The 20,558-nt window shown below is 48.4% G+C and overlaps 1 long non-coding RNA gene across 2 annotated transcripts in view; it reads left to right on the plus strand.

Annotated features, from left to right (window-relative positions):
• The window catches only part of LOC111183552 (uncharacterized), a 430,485-nt gene extending 410,912 nt beyond the window's left edge, over window positions 1-19,573 (plus strand). For both annotated transcript variants that reach the window (XR_016388080.1, XR_016388081.1), the window contains exon 4: window positions 1-19,573. This exon is cut by the window's left edge and continues 74,921 nt beyond it. This is a non-coding gene — a long non-coding RNA (uncharacterized LOC111183552).
• The last annotated feature ends 985 nt before the right edge of the window (window positions 19,574-20,558 follow it).

A 20,558-nucleotide genomic window follows, 5' to 3' on the forward strand; every position in this document is an offset into this window, starting at 1 on the left:
CTGTCCCTGCTGGTTTCTCAGCCCAATAGCCAGGCTGGGTCTCAGCTGGGGGCATGAGACTGTTCCCCACGGCCTCACCTTCCCCAGACCTTTTCCCTGTGGCCGAGGGTCCCTGGCGCCTTTTGCCTCTCATAGTAGGGCTGTGGTGTCCAGCACAGGAAATACCTGGCAAGCACCAGGATCTCACTTCAACTCATTCGCTCTAAGCCACTGTTGGGACTCCAACCAATGTCACCCTAACCCATTCCCTTCCTGCCCCATGTCCCTTTTTTTTTTTTTGCGGTACGCAGGCCTCTCACTGCTGTGGCCTCTCCCGTTGCGGAGCACAGGCTCCGGACGCGCAGGCTCAGCGGCCATGGCTCACGGGCCCAACCGCTCCGCGGCATGTGGTATCCTCCCGGACCGGGGCACGAACCCGTGTCCCCTGCATCGGCAGGCGGACTCTCAACCACTGCGCCACCAGGGAAGCCCCCCATGTCCCTTTAGCCCTAAATAGCGAGAGACCTGGGACGGAGTGGTGGGAGCACTCTCACCACTGAAGGGCCTCCTGGTTGTCTCAGCAAGCCCCCAACTCACGGCACCATGGGGGTCCCCAACACGGGGTCCCAGAAAACCCCATTCCCAGAGCCCCACCAATCCGTGGTCCGTGTAGACCTCATCCCCAGCCCATGACCCACACGGATTGGAGCCCTGGGCATGCATCACCCCAACTTGGATGTCACTTTGGACCCAGCACCTCCTCTCTCTAAACTTAAGTTCCCAGACTGGAGAAATCATGACTTTAGACTAGAAGAGTGCAAAGGTCCTTTCCATCTCTAAAATTCTGTGATTATGTCTGGAAAACTACCAGAAAATAGCACAGCACATCCCACTCCAAATAAATCAAGAAGGCTACGGGCACTATCTAAACTCCTCATCACACCTTTTTGACAAATTCCTTGTTCCCTTTAAACAATAATTCAATGAAAATGTCACAGGGACAGAAACTTTCATCTGTTTGGGTTCCTTCTCTATCCGCAGTGCCCAGGCCAGTGCCTGACATGTGTTTCGATAAATATTTATTGATCAACTGGATGCATTAGTTTATTAGGGACACTGTAACAAGGTACAACAAATTACGTGACTTAAAACAACAAAAATTCATTCTCTCACAGTTCTGGAGGTGAGAAGTCCAAAATCCAGATGTCGGCAGGACCATGCTCCCTCCGACGCCTGTAGGGGAGAATCCTTGCCTCTTGTTAACTTCCCGAGGTGGTGGCTGTCAATCCTTGGGGTTCCTCGGATTGTAGACGCATCACTCCAATTTCTGCCTCTGCCGTCACATGGTCGTTTTCCCCCTGTGTCTCTGTCTTTTCCTTTCTTATAAGGACACAAACCATACTGGATTTGGGCCCCACCCTAATAACCTTACCTTGATTTGAGTATCTCTGCAAAGACCCTTTTTCCAAATAAGGTCACATTCACAGATACTAGGGGTTAGTACTGCATTACATATTTGGGGGGACATGACGCAACCTGTAACACTGAATAGATACCAAGAATGTCCTGGGATATTCCATTCCTGACTTCTGTTTCGGAAGGGCTCCTGCTGGAGTGGGATCCTTGCCACTTCACGGCTGAGCCAGTGTTTCCTTTTCAGGAGCCAACACAGACTGGTAGTGGTGACGGTGGGGGTGGGGTGTCTTCTATTTCTAGATCCCTAAGTCTGGGAGGAACTTGGGGCCCATCTGGGCCTCCCCCTCATGTTCCAGCAGAGGAAAACTGAACCAGGGGAGGGACGGGGCTGGCTCCTGGTGCCAGAGGAAGTAGGTTAAGCCTGCCCCACTTCTCCTTGGTCATCATTTACAATCTGCCTGCATTCGAGAAGGGACTTAAAGGAGACTGACAGGGAGCTTGTGTGGTTGCCTCAGTTTGAAGCCGTGAACCACGCTGTATCTGGGGTGGGCTTGTGAAGGAGGAGTTAGAATGTACGTGTTCAAATTAAAGAATTCTGGGGCTCTGTGAGGGTCCCTTTGTGACTGATTCAGTGAGGTGTCTGTCAGCCCTCCTTGTGTGCTGGGGACAGAGGCTGCTGGAAGAGGAGATGAAGCACAGAGAAGAGACAGCAGACACTACAGAGGGCCTCCAGGTTGACTCCAGGGCCCTGGGCTCGTCATGTTGGGTGTGTTGGAAGGGCCTGCCAGGGGTTTATTATTTGCCTGATGACTGCAATTGTTTTCTATCGCTGTCATAAAAACGACCACAGCTTAGGGGCTCGAAACAACAGGAGTTTATTAGCTCACAGTTCTGTGTGTCAGAAGTCTGGGTGAGCTGGGTTGGTTTCTCTGCTCCAGGTCTCACAAGGCCAAGGTCAAAGTGTTGAATGGCCAGGGCTCTTCTCTGGAGGTGCTGAGGGACACCGGGCTCCCAGGCTTATCCAGGTCGTTGGCAGAGTTCTGTCCTTTGTGGCTGCACCACTGAGCTCCTGTTCCCTCCTGGGAGTGTGGGAACCTGTCTCAGCCTGTTAAGACCCCCTGCATCCCTCATCCCGTTGCCCTCTCCATCTTCAAAGCCAGCAATGGTACAGCGAGTCCTTCTCATGCTCCAACCCCTTTGACTTCTTCTGCCTCAATTCTTCTGTCTCCACTTGAGAAAGTTTTCTGCTTTTCAGGGCTCATGTGATTAGATCGGGCCCACCCAACTAATTCAGATACTTGCCCTGCTTTAAGTCCATAACCTTAATTATGCCTGCAAAGTCCTTTTTGCTGTGTAATGTAACCCATTCACAAGTTCCAGTGATTAGGGCATGCACGGCTTTGGGGGACCCTCTGTCTCCTGGGATCCCACTCACCCTAAGGGAAGAGGGGGCCTCAGGGGCTAGAGGGAGATCTGAGTCTGAGTACAACTTGGGGTCTCCTACTCAGCTCAGCCCAGCGTCTTGAGGAAGGGGGTGAAAAAAATGGGGGTAGGGGATCAGCTGTGAGTGGAAGTAAAAATGCATGAGCTATTTCTACAAAAATTTTCATAAGTTGGGAGCACTTTGCAACATCTCTATGAAAGTGTGATTCAGAAAATGCGATAGATATCTTTTTCCCTTTAGCACAAAATAATACATTTTCTCCTGCTGCACAGGGGCTTAAGAAGGGCATAGCCCAACGTGGCGCCTCGGTACTGGCCGACTTGCCTGGTGGCTGGGTGCTTGGCAGTGCAGGTGGCAGTGCCAAGGGTAGAAAGTAGTGCTGGATTCCAGGAAAGCACAGGAAGACTTCCCCCTGGGCAGCTTTGATAGGTGGGCATTGGGAACAGTGGCTGTGCTGAGAGGTCTTCGTGGAGCCTTTGGGACAAGGAGTCCCTTGGAAGGAGACCTTCTTGGAAGGGCTGGATAAAAATGGAGCTAATGTGACCATCACAGACTGGTGGAGGATACTGCTCTCTCTCTCTCTCTCTGTGTGTGTGTGTGTGTGTGTGTGTGTGTGTGTGTGTGTGTGAATATAGTTATATGAGTATAGATTTATGTAACCACCATCGCAATTAAGATACAGAACAGTTCTATCACTCCCCCCACCAAATTCCTTGTGCTGCTGCTTTTTTCAACGCTCCCACCACCTGTATCCCATGTGACCCCTGATCTGTTCACCACCCCTATAGTCTGCCTTTTCCAGAATGTCATATAAGTGGAATCAGACAATATGTAGCCTTATGAGGTGGCTTTTCACTCAGCATAATGCCTTTGAAATGCACTCATGCTGTGACATGCGTTAAAAGCCCCTTCTTTTTTCTTTTTTTATTGCTGAGTAGTTAGTATTCCAGTGTTTGAATGGACCACAGTTCGTTTATCCATTCACCCACTGAAGGACATTTAGGTTGTTTCCAGTTTGCGCAGTTATAAATGGAGTACTATTTGCATGAACACGTTTTTATGTCTCTTGAGTAAATGCCCAGGAATGGGATTGATGGTTGGGTTATATGGTGTGTGTATGTTTAACTTTATAAGACACTGCCAAACCGTTTTCCAGAATGACTGTTCCATTTTGCATTCTCTCCAGCAGTTATAGAGTTCCAGTTGCTCCATATACTCACCAGCATTTGTGGGACTTTGTTTGCTTTTTGTTGTTGCCATTCTAACAGATTCTAATGGTATCTTGGGTTTTTATTTTATTTTGAACTTCATGGAGTTATTTGCCATCTGTGTGTCTTCTTTGGGGAGGTGTCTGTCTCAATTGCTTGCCCAACTTTTTATGGGGTTGTTTATGTTCCTTCTGTTGAGCTTTGAGAGTTATTTGTATATTCTGGATACAAATCCTTTGTCAGATATGTAGTTTACGAATATTTTCTCCCAGTCTTTTCATTTTCTTTCTTTCTTTTTTTGGCCACACCATGTGGCATGTGGAACTTCCCTGACCAGGGATCGAACCTGTGTCCCCTGCAGTGGAAGCACAGAGTCTTAACCACTGGACCACCAGGGAAGTCCATCTTTTCATTTTCTTGACAGTGTCTTTCATAGGGAAAAAGGTTTTAATTTTGATGAAGGCCAATTTATCAATTTGTTTCTTTTATCAGTGATACTTTTGATGTCATAGCTAAGAACTCTTTGCCTGACTCAAGGTCATGAAGATTTTCTCTTCTGTTATCTTCTAAAAGTTTAATCATTTTGCATTTAGATCTATGATCCATTTTATATAAAGAATGTGTGAGGTTGTTTTTTTGTTTTGTTTTGTGTTTTCCAATGGATGTCCCATTGTTCCATTGCCATTTCTTGAAAAGATAATGCTATCTCTATTGAATTTATAAAAAATCAGTTGGTCATATTTGTGTCTATTTCTGCATTATTTATTCTGTTTTATTGATCTACATGTCTGTCCCTTCACCAATGTCCTGCAGTTTTGATTACTAGCGCTTTAAAATTGAGTAGTGTCAGTTCTCCAAATTTATTTATTTTTTTTAAAACTGCTATGGCTATTCTAATTCTGGTTCCTTCTTCTATAAGTTTTAAAATCAGCTTGTCCATTGCTATAAAAAATTCTGCTGGGATTTTGATTGGAAGTACACTAAATCTATAGAACAATTTGGGGGAGAATTGACATCTTAACTATATTGAGTCTTCCAATCCAGGAATACAGTAAGTCTCTCCACTTACTTAGGTGTTATTGCTTTCATAAGCATTTTGGAGTTTTTATCATGCAAGTCCTGAACATGTGTTCTTAGATTCATAGCTAAGTATTTAAATCTGGGGGAACTTTTTGTACATCATATTGGTTTTTAAAATTTTAGCTTCCAAGTGTTTATTGCCAGCAAATAAAAATATGATGGATTTTTTTTCATGTTGACTTTATGTCCTGCAACCTTGCTAAACTCAATAATAAGGTTTGTTTTTGTTTTTGTTTTTAGATCTTTTGGGATTTTCTGTGGTCATATTGCCTGTGAATAGGGATAGTTTTATTTGTTCCTTTATAATCCATATGCGTTTTATTTCTTTTTCTTGCCGTATTGCACTGGGACTTCTAGTATGATGTTGAATAGCAGCTCTGAGAGTGAATAACTTTGCCTTGTTCTCTGTTTTAAGGGGAAATTATTCAGTCCTTCATTATTAAGTGTGATGTTAGCCATGAGATTGTTGTAGATACTCTAAATCAAGTTAAGGAGGCTCTCCTCTAATCATAGTTTGCTGAAATTTTTATCACAAACGTACATTGAATTTTGCTAATTATTTTCCTGCATCAATTGATATGATTGTGTGCCTTTAATTACTTAATCTATTAATACTATAGCTTGTGTTGAATAGTTTTCAAAAATTGAACTAATCTTGCATTCCTGAGATACACCCCATTTGGTTGTGGTATATTATTTTTTAATATATATTGCTAGATTTGATTTGCTAATATTTTGTTGATTATATTTGCCTGTTCATGAGGGATGTTGGTGTATAGGTTTCTCTGCATGCACCTAACCCTAACCCTAACTGCCCTTCCGCTCCCTGCTCTCAAGCCCTTCATCTGAACATGGCAGGCACAAGACTTCAGACCTTGGAGAACTCCCCTTGTTGGGATTTAAAAACAAAACCATAGAATTTCTAGAATTATTTTCCCTCAATAGAATAAAAGTTCCAGGAGAGAAAAGTATTTCCTTTGGACCCTGCACTCCCTTTAAGTCAAATAAACATCTGTCAAGGAGGAACAAGACAGAATTCCTTGTGATCAGATGCTCCTGGTTCTACAGCAATTTATCAAAGCCCTTCTCATCAATTAGAGAAATATTTGAAAAATCATCACAGCTCCTGCAAGCGCCTCATGTATAATTCAAAGCAGTGGCTCCAGATGGAATGAGGAAGCCACAGAAGCCAGCATTGCCTTTTGAAGGTAAACCTGCCCATCGTCCCTTTCATCTCAAACCTAGGAACAAACTCTGGGCCCTCGAAAATTACGTTTCTACTGAAGTGTAGAAATCTTAAGCCTGAAGTGTAGACACTTCCTCTGCCTCCCAGTGGGCCTCCTCTAGGGGAAACCATTTCTCAGTTCTTGGAAACTGGGTGTTCCTATGAGATTAAGGCAGTGAGAAGTGACCCCTCTCATGTGTGCAGCATTCTGCTTTTTTTAATCGCAGCCTCCAGTACTGAGTGATTCAAAGAGGGCTGCAAATAAAAAAAACAACCAAACAAGTGATCAAGTGATAACCATGTGAAAACTACCCTCACTTTTCTTATTTCATTTGCCATTCTCATGATTCAGGTAATATCTTGAGTTTATAGATGAGAAGACTAGAGCAGAGAGGTGGAGTGACTTCCTCAGGGTCACACAGCAAATTCACAGTGAATAGTATTTGTACCTCGACCACCAGACACTGCCTCTGTGGGTATAAAACCCAAATTTTCATTTTGATTCTGTTGTTCGATTGAACAGTGTGGAGACTAAGTGGGAAATTGATCATTTTTTTCATTGAAATTTGGTTTGGAATAAAAAGTCTGAATTTAAAAATATCAAATACGTTTTGCTAAGTACAGTGGCCATATCGCTTATATTATTTCAACCACTCCACCCCTGAACTGTATTTAACAGTTTCAATTGGTTTCACTTCTGAATTGCACGAATGGCATGTAGAGCCCACGTGATTTAAGACCCCAGCACCACCAGCTCAGGGCACTTTAACAAGAGATGACACAGGGAGGACTGTAGGAGACGTATCTCTGTACTGTGGAGGAAACACTTCCTTTGGATTTGACCTAGAAGTTACTCTTCTTAGTTACTCTACTTGCTCACACCTGGTCTCCACCTGCCCTTGCAATATGGCAGCAACAGAGGTGGCTCCGAGTGGGACACGTGGGCTCTGTAGGATTCCTTGTGCAGTGGGTCAGTGGGGACTAGCCCTCTGCAGGGCATGTGCAGAGGCAGGTAGATGGTCCTCCTCAGCTCTGTGCTCTAGGAGGTATCTAGAATACTGTATTCTAGAACACCAGAAATACAGTAGGTGAAGACCAGAATTCTAAGTGGTTCTAAGGGCAGAAAATGGGCATCCTCCTCTATGGGTAAGGAGGCCTTTTGAAGGCAGATGAGACAGTCCATCCCAGACCAGATGGGCCAGAGACACAAGGGGTGCAGAGAGGAGGGACCAGGAGCTACAAAATGCAAGCAGAAATATCCATCTGGGACCAGGTGATCAAGGCCAGCCCCCTAGGAGGAGAGGTGTATGCGGGAGGGGTCTGGCCTGTCCTCACCACTCTGCACCCAGCCCCCAGCCCCCAGCCCAGTGTCTAGAACACAGCAGCTGCTCAGCAAGGTGACAGAAGGAGCTCCATCATCACTTCCTGTGGAAGCCGGCCAAGACGCTCCAGTGTGAGTTGGGCGCCCCTCTTCTGAGCTCCCATAACACCCTGGGCTTGCTCATCACCAAAGCACTGTCATGCCACCTTATAACGGTCTGATTTCTAGTCTGCTTCCTTCCTAGAACCACTTTTGCATTCCCAGCATCTTCTCTGGCATATGGTGCATATTAAGCCCTGAAGGAAGGAGGCAGGAAGGGTTTCGTCAGCTACTTAGGGTTAAGGGTTTCACCAACAACTGAGAGAGGAGAAGAGACTGGAAGTTAACAGCAGGTCTCACTGCGCGTCATCCTGAGGTTGCTGAACATAGTCATGCGGCTGTAAACTCTATAAGGAACCACACTAGCTCTCCTTCTGCAGTGGAGGCTCAGTCATGCTGTTACTCTACGAGGGTATGAGTCTCATGACATCAGGGTCTCTCTTGGTTATCACTGTCTCACTAGCTCCTGGCATACAACTTATTGTATATAACAACTTAATACAAATTGTTTGAATGAATGAATAAGTCAGCGAGTGAATTGGGTCCTTAGTGTTCTTTGTAAAGTCCTGGTTTACTGAGCCTGTCTGTGCGCGGCTCTCATGGTCCTCCAGGCCAGCTGCGTCCATGATGATAGGAGTCCATAGCCTGAGGCCCACGGGAGATGCTCAGGCCAGCTGCTCATTGCCGCATACTGGCTCTTCCCTTGAAATGTTCATCTTCACAGTTAAACCACGTGGGGCCTCCAGGTGGAGGAGGGACCTCTGCTGAATCTAGTGGCCTTCGTTATTTTATTAATCTTATTCTAACTTTAGAACAGGTGTGAATGTGAGAATAGTCCTTCCCTTTTCTGGGCCTCATCTTCCCCTCTATGAAAGGAAAAGGCTACCCAAGATGATCCCAAAGCTTTCCCAGCATTTCAGGCAAAGATGAGGAGGGAGGCGGATGTGGCGACGGCATCCTGGTGTCCTCCTGTGGCAGCTCCACCCCGAGTTCCCAGGGTTCCCAGGGAGCAGTGCGGTTGTGTGGGATGAGCTTTGAGGAAGACGTGTGAGTAAGCATGAATTAGCACCCCTGCTTGGGGCCCACGAAAACGTGTCAGAGACACGGAGGGGGACCTGCCGTCACTGTGAAGACAGCAGACTTCCAGACTAAAGATAGGACCTGCCTCCCGACGGGGAGGGGCTCCCTGCCCCCCTGGGTGGAGGATGGAAATGAGCTGAACACAGCAGTGTACGCCCGCTGTCACTTTTGGGGTATGAAGATACAAGCCATCAGAAAACCCAGCAAAAGCTGCAGGTCCTCTCTCCAGAAAAATGCACAGACATCTGACATTTTGCGTCTGATGGAAGGGAGGAGGATGGATTCCTTGAAGTCCATCTCTGAGCTCTGGGACCCCACTAACAAACCCATCCAGAGCAGAGAGATGGGGGAGGGGAGGGGTCCTCGTTCCTAGCTCTCATCTGGGCTCTGCTCCATCTGGCTGTGCCTTTGCTGCTCTGGATGGCCTCAGTCTTGCCATCTGTAAAATGGATGGCCTGGAAGAGGACCATAGTGTGGTCCCTTCCTGGATTCCACCCTAGAATTTGGTTATCACAAGCACACACCCTGAGGGCAGCTCCTGGGTGCTGGGGCCACTGTCCTAATGGCTAAGCTGAGAAGCAAGTGCATGGGAGCTGGGCGTGAGGGAGCATTGCTCATGGCGCCTTCAGAACCCACTTTTTCTCTAGCTTTAAACTCAGCCTCCTTCTGACAGAGGACCCACCAGTCAGGTGGAGCCTGAAACGCTCTCCTACGTGGAGACGAGAAGTATTCGGACTCCTTCCTTCTCTTTCCCCGGCTCTGTCTAAAACGGCTGGATAATGGGAGTTGGGGTCTCCCTTGGCAGTGTCAGGTATGCCTGACAGAAAGCCGGGAGCGGGTCTCAGCCAAATTTTCAAGGATAGAAGCTAAGGCCTAGACAGCTGTGACCTGGCTCAATCCCACGCGGCCGGGCCTGGGGCCAGATGCCCTGTACCTGGTCTGGAGAGCTCGGGGGCACCCACCGCTCCATCTGAGTAAGAACAAGGAGGTTTCACCTCCCTCCCTGAGCCTGGTCTCCTCTTTCCTCATTGCCTCCCCACTTTTCACCTCCTAGTAACTTCTAGGCTGGGGGAAAGGGGCCTTTGCCCAGAAGGCCAGCCTGAGCAGGAGACAGACTCCCCTGCCCAAGTGCTCTGCCCCGGGAGAGGATGGCTGTCTAGTCCACGTACCGCCCTGTGGTCAGCCCGCCAGGGGCCTTCCCTCTCCCCCCACACACCCCCTAGCCCTCTATCCCAGCCCCACTCAGAGCTCCTAACCTTGGTGCTTCCTGGGCAGAAGCCTCGTGGTAGCTTTCATTTGGGTTTGCTTCTTGAGTCAGATTATGAGAATCTGACTTCTTTAGATAGAAGCCGTTACTCCCACTCCAAATTAAGATGGATTTCCAAGGGTGATCAAACCCCTGGAGCACTGGCTGTCGCATTGCCCTTCCCTGCTGCCTGGGGTCCCCGTGCACCCTCCGTCCCTCCGCCTCTGTACCCTCGGGCCCCATATGCCCTCCATCCCTCTGCCTCTGTTCCCTCAGCCTTCTCCAACCCTCAGAGCTCCTCTCACCCTTCAAGAAAGCTCCCTACCACCTCCTCTATGAAGCCTTTCCAGACTACTCGAACTGGAGTGAGGTTTCCTTCCTCCGTAAGCCCAGCTGTGTGTCAGGAAGCGGGGAGAATATGGTGCTGAGCCCTGTGCAGCTGCTTCAACAGGGCAGGACCTAGGTCAGTCCCCACAGCAAGGCTTTGGGATAAATATTAACACCCCGCTTAACAGATCAGGAACTGCGTGGGTGCAGGTGGAGTGGGTGGGTTAACTGACTTGCCCAGGATCACAGAGCTGGGAGATAAAAGGGTCTGCATTCAGAGATTGTGTTTTGTCCCACTGTCTGCTTAGCCTCCTGTCCCTGCACCCAGGCTTTCGTTCTTCCTGACTTTCTGCCCCGGCTTGTTTGTGTAGCTCTCCCCCTGCTCTGGGTCCCCCTGTGAACAGAGGCTACTGGGTTCTCCCCTGCTCCCTCCCAGTGCCGTGCAGAGGGCCTGCTCAGTCAGTGTTTGAAGGATTGGATGAATTCTCTCCACTAGTGCTTGGCATTTTCCCCGCACCTAGAGCTGCAGTAATGAAATTTCCACCCTGTGCCATAAATGATTGAAATGTTGAAAATATCACAACCTGGAGGAGACCAGAGCTCTTGAAATTTACAACTAAAACAACGGCTTCTATTTATGGAGCATCTGCTGTGGGATGTGTTTCGAGCGTTTCTCTCTTGACTCTTGACAATCGATTTAGGTGACTCTGGGGTAAGGGCACCTGTATTTGTGACTGGCCCAGTTCTGACTGGTCAGTGCCCCTGTGTGCCCCTTGTTAGATATTATAATACCACACCTGCCTATAAGTCGTGTGCTGTTATGGATGCCCATTTTACAGATGAGGAAAGTGAGGCTCAGAGGGGAGAAGTAAATTACCCAGAGCCACACAGCCAGACCTCAGCAGAGCTGGGCATTGAAGCCTGGAGTGTTTGTGGCACACACAACTTAACCAGCACACCATTCAGCTTCAAAGCCCAGCTCCCTCCGTTTCCTAGGCTAGGTCAGGCCTTCCCGCTCTCAGCAGGCCTGGGGTCAGTATTTGCATGGGGGTAGGTGGGGGCCCCCCCACCACCGACCTCCAGGCAGTGCAGCCCAGCTATTCATGAGAAAAGCACTCCTGCTGGGCCCCAAGTGCTGCCCTCAGAGGGCAGACACCTGCATCAGTGCTGGTGTGCAGGAGGGCCCAGGGCCTCCCCCAGTGCCAGAGGGATCAGTGGTCCCTCTGTTCACATGGAAGAGGAGTGAAGAAGAGACCAACCACTTGCAGAAAGGGATTGCAAATGCTGATCTTTAGTCGGTTGTATTTTGTTAAGTCCACAGGAACAAACCATGGATTTGGGGCCAGGAGGCCCAGCTCCCCATTACTGTGTGATACTGTTCAGGGTGCTTGCACTGCCCAACCTTACTTCCCCAGCTGTCAAGTAAGTCACTTGGGCTGGATGCAGCCCAACGCCCCCTCCAGCTCCTCCTGGGCGAGTTGAGAGTGGGCCCTGGGGTCCCATAGCCTGTATTCAAATGTCAGCCCTGGGATGGGGGTGAGGGGAAGAAAGCGTCCACTTACCTCTTCTGTGCCTGGGTTTCCGCACCTGTGAAATGGGGATAACGATAGCAGTAGGTACCTCAACCGAGCGTTACACATAAAGTGCTTAGAAAAGTCACACGGTGCGTGCTCAGTAACCCTTCATCTTTAGTGCTTTACGGCTGAAGCGGTCATTTTAGCTCTGATTCTTGCCCAGCAAGTATTATCTCCCTGATGCAAATGAGAAATGGAAGCCCAGAGAGTAACTTACTCAAGGTCACACAGCTAAAAGAGAGACTGGGTCAGTTCTCAGTTTCCCCAAGGTCGCTGAGCTGTGCTTCCCTCCTCCTGCACACCCACCTGTTCAAAGAAGGGAACTGGCAGGCAGTTTGGATAGCAGGTGAGAGCAGGCTTTTCTCCAAGGTGGAAGAAGGGTCGTCCTCTGTGCTTCTCTATTGCTCTGTGCTTCTCCATTGCTCTTCCAGCACTGGCAGCTGTGAAGGGGTGGGAAGACTCTGGAGCCTATGCTCAGTGGCCTTTGTCATCAGTCCTGCTTCCTTTGCTTACAAGCTGTGTGACTTTGAGAAGGGTGGGCAACCTCTCTGGGCCTTGGTATCTTCATGAGAAAACTGGGGAGAGCAGCCCTGACCTCTCCACTTACAGGGTTGCTAGGAGCATTAACTAAAATGCTGGATGAAAAGTGCTTCCTCAGTGGCAAAGGTCTACCGAGGGCTTCGTGTCCACCAGGGTCCCCACAGGAGAACTTTGGCTCACTCCAACGGTGAACTGAGGAGGAGTTGATAAGGGACTGTTGACAAAAGTGTGGCCAGAGTGGAGGAAAATCACAGACACGGTGAAGCATGCAGCAGCTAAGTAGGACTGCGGTGCCCTAAGCACCCCAGGTCTGAAGGCACAGGGAGGGGGCAGTTACGAGAGCAGGGAGGCAGCGAGGGCTGGGACAGGAGCCCCCGTGCCCCCAAAGGGAGGGAGCCAGAGGTCTAATACCCCAACTTCTTTTTCTTCCCTCCCTGGGGTCTCCTCCTGGATGGAGCTTCCCACTGGCTGAACTCAGCGGGGAGCCCGAGAACATGCGGTCAACCTGGGCAGCCGCAGTGCAGATGGGGAGGGTGCAACGGGAGATGTCCCGGGCCTCTCTGAGGTTGGTGCCCTCCTCCCCGTTCTGCCTCTGCATCCCGCGAGCTGGCTAGACAATAACGGGACCCACACTGGAGATAGCGCCATATTCACCTGTCGGGGGGTTTACTGTCAAAAGAGATTTAGCCTCCTTTTTGTGAGTAAAACAATGAAACCTCCATAATTGTTCCAGGAGAAATAAACATGCCAAAATATTTAAGTACTAATAAAAGTTAAGAATTATGCCAGCATATTTAAGTATAGATGTATTTTTACAGCAGGCAATGAAGGCAATTGTCAGCAGAATGCATTTCATCCAGGCCATTTAATACTAAACTGCCCGCCCCCTCCTTTGAGGCTTGGATGGGGAGGGAGCACCGAGGAAGGGGGAGTTTGGGGCCTTCACAGTGATGGGAAGAGGGTCCCCTTTCTCAGGAGCAGACCCCACGCAGGACACCAGGCACTGCGCTCCACCCTTTCCGTTGCCCACCGCTCTCCAGTCCTGACCGCAACCCCAGGCAGTACTAGTGTCATCTCTGTTTGAGAGCAGAAAAATCCAAGACACAGAAAGGTGAAATAAGCGCCCCAGGCTGCACAGCTGGTGGCTGCTGGAGACGGGATGAGGCAGCCTGACTCAGGAACACACCCTCCGCTCTGGACCATCTCTCAGGGCTACCTGGCCCTGTGCTGGGAACCTGGGATGCAGATTCACAGCAGGCTGAGTTCTGGGCCAGCTCAGCTCTTGCCAAGACTATTCACTAGCCTCTGAACAAGTGCCTCAGACTCTACTCCCGCACGGCTGCCCACCACTACCCCAGCCTCAGTGCTGCAACGGGAGGCTTCTCTCAATCTGAGCGTGTGCGTGAGTGTGGGTGCAAGCCTGAGTCTCCTGGCTAAAACCTTTCCATAGTTCCCTGTTACCCACAGGATACAGCCTAAGGCCTTGGGCCATACCCAAGGCTCTGCCCGTTTCTCCAGCTCTGTCTTCTGCCCCTCCTTGAGCTCCGAACTGTAGGTGGACCCGTCATCTTTTGCTCCTCCAGACACAGTGTGCTGTTCTGTACCTCCTTGTGGTCGCTCACGCATGGACCTCTGTCTGGAACGCCTTTCTATCCTTCCTCGCCTGGCCAACTCTTAGGCACCCTTCCTAGCCCAGCTCATGTACAGGTTTTCCAGAAATCCCTCCCAGAACCTCTGAGTTCAAGTACACATCCCTTGTTCTGGGACCCTGAATGCTCAGCACTCACCATAGTACATTGGCATTATTTATTGATGAGACTCACTCCCCCAGATGCAGGACTGTATCTTCTTCATGTTTGCACGCAGCACCTGGCAACCGTTACTGGCCTGAAGACATCTTGAGGAAAGACACGTGGCTCAGTGAGTGTGAAGGAGGCCGACCTGCCTTAACATCTTTGCTCCATGGCTCAGTACCTCTGTGACTCTGAGCACATTTCTTAACCCCTCCGAGGCTTACCTGGAAAACAGGGCTAGACACGGCCCCCTTATCAGCCTGTGTGAGGGGTAAGTAGAATATCCCTTGTAAACACATTCACCAGAAAGCCGGGCACGTGTTCCATAAATGCTGGCTGAACGTGAGTCTTTAACTGTGCTTGCGAAACTGCCCCAGCCTCAGGCCCCTCCTCCCTCTGGTGAGTGGGCAGGCCCCCCTCACACACACACAGGCTTTGTCACTCACACAGGCCTTTGCGTCCACTCCTAGTCTTTGAGAACAACCTCCTGAGAGGTACAGGTGCAGAGAGAAGCCAGTGGCCCAGAGAGGTTAGTGCTTTACCCCAGGTCACACAGGAAGGTGTAGATGGAGCTAAGACCGCTAACCAGGTCTGGAGCATCCAGGTCACTGCTGTTTCCCAGATTCCCCAGTTCAGTCAGGAACAATCTTCTGTAAGGAGCTGATGACTCCCTTGGAGAAACTGCACCCCCTCCACACCACTCCTTGGCCCACATCTGGTGGAGGACGGGGCTGGCAGAGGTCAGCTGCTTCTGGTTAGAGCTCCTCCAGCCTACTGGGAGCTGCCTGGCCTCAGGCCTCATGAAAAGCCCAGATAACCCCACCCAAAGGAGACATGCCTTGAGTGGACAAGGGGCTCCCTGCTCCCCTGCTCTGCCCACATACACAGCCATTAGCCCACGTCCCTCCAGCTGGGCTCATGGTTCTGCCTGCACCAAGCAAACAGCAGGGTGACCTGGGGGTCCTCAGCTTGGAGTGAGCCCTTTGGGAGCCTTGATTTCTTGATCTATTAAAAGAAGGGTGTTTCCGCTATGAGCAAGAAATGAGACCGTATCCGGTGGTTCAGAAAACTGTAAAATGGTTACGGCTAAGATCATCACCACTAATCGTCATCATCGTAGAGAATAAAGGTAATTCAGGGAATGCTGAAGTCCCTTTGGAAATTAAAACCCTGGAGGAACTTGATTTCTCTGTTAGAAATAACTCATGTCCTATTTTTTTTAGAATTTTTTAGTATGGTAAAATATTTATAACATAAAACTTACCATTTTGATGATTTTCAAGTGCCCAGTCCAGTGGCGTTAAGTACATCCACATTGTGGTGCAACCGTCACCGCCATCCACCTCCAGAACTTTTCCATCTTCCTAAACTGAAAGTCTGTCCCCATTAAACACTTAATACCCTGTTTCTCCCCTCCCCCAACCCCTGGCAGTCACTGCTCTACTTTCTATCTTTATGAATTTGACTTCTCTAAGTATTTCATCTGAGTGGAATCATACAGTATTTGTCCTTTTCTTACTGGTTTATTTCACTTAGCATAATGTCTTTAAGTTTTATCCCTGTTATAGCACGTGTCAGGACTTTCTTTTTTATAAAGACTGAATAATAAGCCAGTGTACGTGTGTACTACCTTTTGTTTATCCACTCATCTGTCAGTGGACACTTGGGTTATTTCTACCTTCAACTATTTTTAATAGTGCTGCTGTGAACATAGATGTATTAAAAGCTGTTAGAATCTCTGCTTTTACTTATGTTGGATATATAACCATAAATGGACTTGCTGGATCATGTGGTAAGTCTGTTTAATTTTTTTTGAGGAGCCACCATATTCAAAGCAGCTACACCATTTTACATTCCCGTAAGCAGCCCACAAGTGTTCCCGTCTTTCCACATCCTCACCAACACTTATTATTTCTGTTTTGTTTTGTTTTTCAGTACCTAATGGGTGTGAAATGGTATCTCATTGGGGTTTCGATTTGCATTTGCCTGAAGATTAGTGAAGTCGAGTGTCTTTGTATGTGCTTATTGTTCATTTGTATATCTTCTTTGCAGAAATGTCTATGCAAGTCCTTTGCCTGTTCTGTAATGGGTTTGGTTTTGTTGTTGAGCCGTAACTCACTTCCTATTTTAACATCAAATGAACTGCTGGACTGTCTTTCCATTGGTAGCAGAAATATGTGTGAGTGAATGTGAACATCATTGGACAGAACACCAGCATTTATGGAAGACTTCTTTTCCTTAGTCCTCATCATAACTGTGAAGTAAGTGCTATGACCTTTATGTATGAGGAAACTAAGGTTTCAGAGAGATTAGATGACTCACCCAAGATCATACAGCTGGTGCAAGATAGATAGAGAGATAGATAGAGAGATAGGGATTGAGGGTTTGGAACTCATCTTGGCACTCATCCCAGTCTATCTCCAAAGTGATGCCCACACTGCCTCCCTGCAGAGGCTTAGGCTCCTAAAACAGCAGGAGGATGGCCGCAGTGACGACCAATCCATTATTGTTATCTGCGTTGAAGAGACAGTCCCAGGTGAATGATGTAACCAGAAGGTTCAGAGCAAGGCCCACCATTAATCTCGTGGTTACAAACAATATAGGAAGATTATGCTGGCTTCCAGCCCAGTTAAGTGGACATTTGGATGTTTTCCAAAACAAATGTGGATCCTGTAAATACAGATCAGCTGGTTTGCAGGAAATCAGCATCCAGATGAAGCCGCATCTAGAGAGATTTTCCAAAAGTCCTACTGCAAAGAACTTGGGGGTGGCCCATTTGGAGCATGTCTCCCCCTTTTGAAATGTTTTTCATTCATTCAAGACTTCCTTGCTGAGGGACTCTGGGTGCCCAGCTCTCTGCCGGACTTGGGCTCATGTGTGAGATGCTGGAGGTGGAGGTGAGATGCTGGTGGTGAATTATGACTCTGGCAACCATCTACCTTCTAGTCTCCAGAACAGTGCACCTTCAGACAGGAACTCTATGACCAGAGATGGGGGGATGCTTGCCCGTTGTCACACAGTAAGTTCCCAAGTAGTAAAGCTGGGAAGATGTCCCAAGTCTCCATTAAGTCACTCGACTTTCCCAAATACCCCAAATTTTGGTATTTATACTACTGAATTTTCCAGACTGCTTCTCAGCAAGGGAATTCCCAGAAGGGGTGCAATAAGCCTTTGCCAGAATTTATGCCCTAATTTTGGTTTCAAAACAAAGTGAATGTAGATAGGTCTCTATTTCTTTCCTCTGGGAGCACATATACAGAGGTTAGGACTTCTTCCCAGGAAAAATTCGAAAACGACATGGAAATGAAAGTGAGCGCTCAGGGCACTAGGTGATTAAGTGCCGAACGAGTGGAACAGACAGTGAGTCCTTTTAATCTAATCCTTATCCAGGGTGTATGAGCACGTTCGTCCCCCTTTGTTAACACAAAACCCTGATGGGCTGAGACTTCACTCCATGCACTTTCCAGGAGGTGCATCCAGTGGCTCTTGGTGTGGTTCCCCAGGTTTTATCTTCTCTTTGGGATGGAATGGTGTTGCCACACCAGGCTGGCTCTAGGGATGCTCCTCTCCGAATTAAGTGCTGTCTGGGGTTGGATTCCACATCTCCTTGCTGGTTTCCCTCAGCGGAGTTGAGATACGATCCATTTGTCTGAACATCAAGGGTGGACAACGGGGGGTCGGGGGACAGACAAAGATGGAATGAGACGTATGAACTCAGCCCAAGGCTCTGACCCGCCATTGTTGGCTCACCCCCAAGGCTCCTGTCTAGGCCTCATGCTGGAACAGCTGGTTGCTGGCAGCACCAAGAGCTCCTTGACTGGGCTTTGGGCGACCTCCTGGTGGGGGGTGCCGTGTTGTCACTATGAGCATATAAGTTCCTTGGTCCTTTAGCACAGAAACCAAATCTTAAGTCTACATTAAGTATGATTGTTTAAGTGTAATCCTTTTGTGGAAGGAAGGAGGAAAGAAGAAAAGGAAGAAAGGAAGGAGTGAAGGATACATAGAAATTTTTCCCTTTAACAAAAATCCATGAGATGCATCTGGTCGAACTACATTTGTTGGGAGTGGCAGGTGTTTTTGTCAGTAGAGCCTAGAAGATAGATAGACACATAGAGAGATAGATAGACAGATAAAATAAATGGTCACTTAATGTTTGCTGAGTGAATGAATGATTGAATATTGTGGAGATTTGTGATTTGCTTACTGAAAGGGAGATTTCCTTGTGGAACCATATTGGTCACTATTAGTAAGACTGAGGGGAATATGTAGACTAAGGCTTTGGTTTTAAGTCACAGGAAATGCACAAACCTGTGATGACATTTCCACAATAGGAGGCCAGTTTGAATTAAATGTAGTGAAGTCATTCACTATGCGTGATTTCTAGGTCCCGGCCTGCCCAAGATCATCTCTCCCAGTCAAGCCTTTAAATTGCCAGTGAAAGGGGTCTTGTCTGAACACAGTCCATGATTCCCCTCTTAACTTTCAAGCCAGAAGCACCGAGGGTCTCTTTCTTCTAAGTGATATATTCACCGCTTCCTGAACAACTTCCCTTCCAGGAAATCCAGACCCTCCTCCACTTTCCCTCCATCTCCTAGTCCCTGATTCAGAAAATGAAGCTTGAAGAAGGTGCTTGCAAATTGGAGTGAGTAGCTCTGCAGGGTGAGGCCCGACATCTCGCCACATTAACCCTGGGAACTTGGGCCAGGAAACGAGGCTGGAGCCATTAATGCCTAATGATGTTGCATTGTCTTCCAATAACAAACCATCTCACCAGTTGGTTTTATAGGGGACCAGCTGTTGTTAATTGGGGAAGATGAGCATGAAATGACAGCTTTCACACCTGACCAAGAGAAAGCTGCCGCGTCCTGGGGCAAGATGGGAACCGCCTGCTGCAGGCGGGGGGAGCCCCTGAACTATGTCTCAGCAAAGGAGAGGCCTGGGGACGGCCCGGGGCTCCCATTACTCTCACATCTTTAGCAGGCAGAAAAACAGAAAAGAGTGTTGGGTTCATTTAACATCCCACGCCTCCTCCTGCAGCCTGACAACATCACCTTGCCATGCTGTGTCATTTGATTTGCTTGTGCGCGTGTCTCTGTAGCAAGGTGAGGGGGGCCTAAAGTTGCACAGCCTAGCATCTGGCGTATTCCAGGCTCTGCAGAGGAGCCACGGCCAGGTCCTCTACCACTGATCCCGGCTGCTGCTCCTCGGCCACAGGTGCCCGGACCAGGGATCAGGCTGCCGGCAACTAGTGACACAAGGGCTAAATCGCATCTTCTCCCTTAACATTTCATCAAAGAGACACAGGAAGCAGTTGTCGCCCAGCAGTGGGTACGAAGCAAAGGGAGGAGAGAGAAGTGCTGTGACACAGAGTGGGTGCGACGGCTGTTTGGCTGTTTGTCCAGGAGCAAAAACCAACACGGGGAGGGGGCTGATGCACAGGGACGGGAGACTGGTGCGGGAGCCGGGAAATCTTACGTACGGAATACCTACCGCGTGCATTTTAGCTTTACAGCGAGGACCATCCCAGGATACCTGGAAGCATGTTACATTATCCCCATTTCACAGATGGGACACTGAAGCTCTGTGATGTCAGGCAACCTGCTGATCGTTAGTGATCAAGAGCAGGGACTTGAACCCCATCAGGTGAATGCCCTCCTGTGCACTGCTGCTGTTGGCATTTGAAGACCACTGCAGGTTCTCTACTGGCCGGCAGAGGCGGAGAGCTCCGTTTCAGGGCGCTCAGTCAGGCTGCCTCGAGTCCCGCAGACTGAGAAAAGCACAGACCTCTCTCTCTGCCTATATTTGCCTTTATTTGCAGTGTCGATTCAAAAGACGGGAATGAGGAGCATTAAAACATGTACTGTAAATAAACCAAATTAAAGTTAGATTGACTCATTTAGCAGCCAGCCTCCGATCTTGCATTAGAGGCAATTGAAGAGATTTCACAGATTTTAGTAACCAGATAAGATTATTATATAAACAGACTTCTGCACTGAATGATGAGCCATATCTTTTTTTTTTGAGACAGTTAAGATATAGTTTATTTTATTTTTTTAAACATCTTTATTGGAGTATAATTGCTTTACAATGGTGTGTTAGTTTCTGCTTTATAACAAAGTGAATCAGTTATACAAATAAATATGTTCCCATATCTCTTCCCTCTTGCGTCTCCCTCCCTCCCACCCTCCCTATCCCACCCCTCTAGGTGGTCACAAACCACCTAGCT

This window comes from Delphinapterus leucas, chromosome 16 (assembly GCF_059928025.1).
Source record: "Delphinapterus leucas isolate spDelLeu-1000000601 "Yukka" chromosome 16, BTC_Dleu_Yukka2, whole genome shotgun sequence".
Classification (NCBI taxonomy): domain Eukaryota; kingdom Metazoa; phylum Chordata; class Mammalia; order Artiodactyla; family Monodontidae; genus Delphinapterus; species Delphinapterus leucas.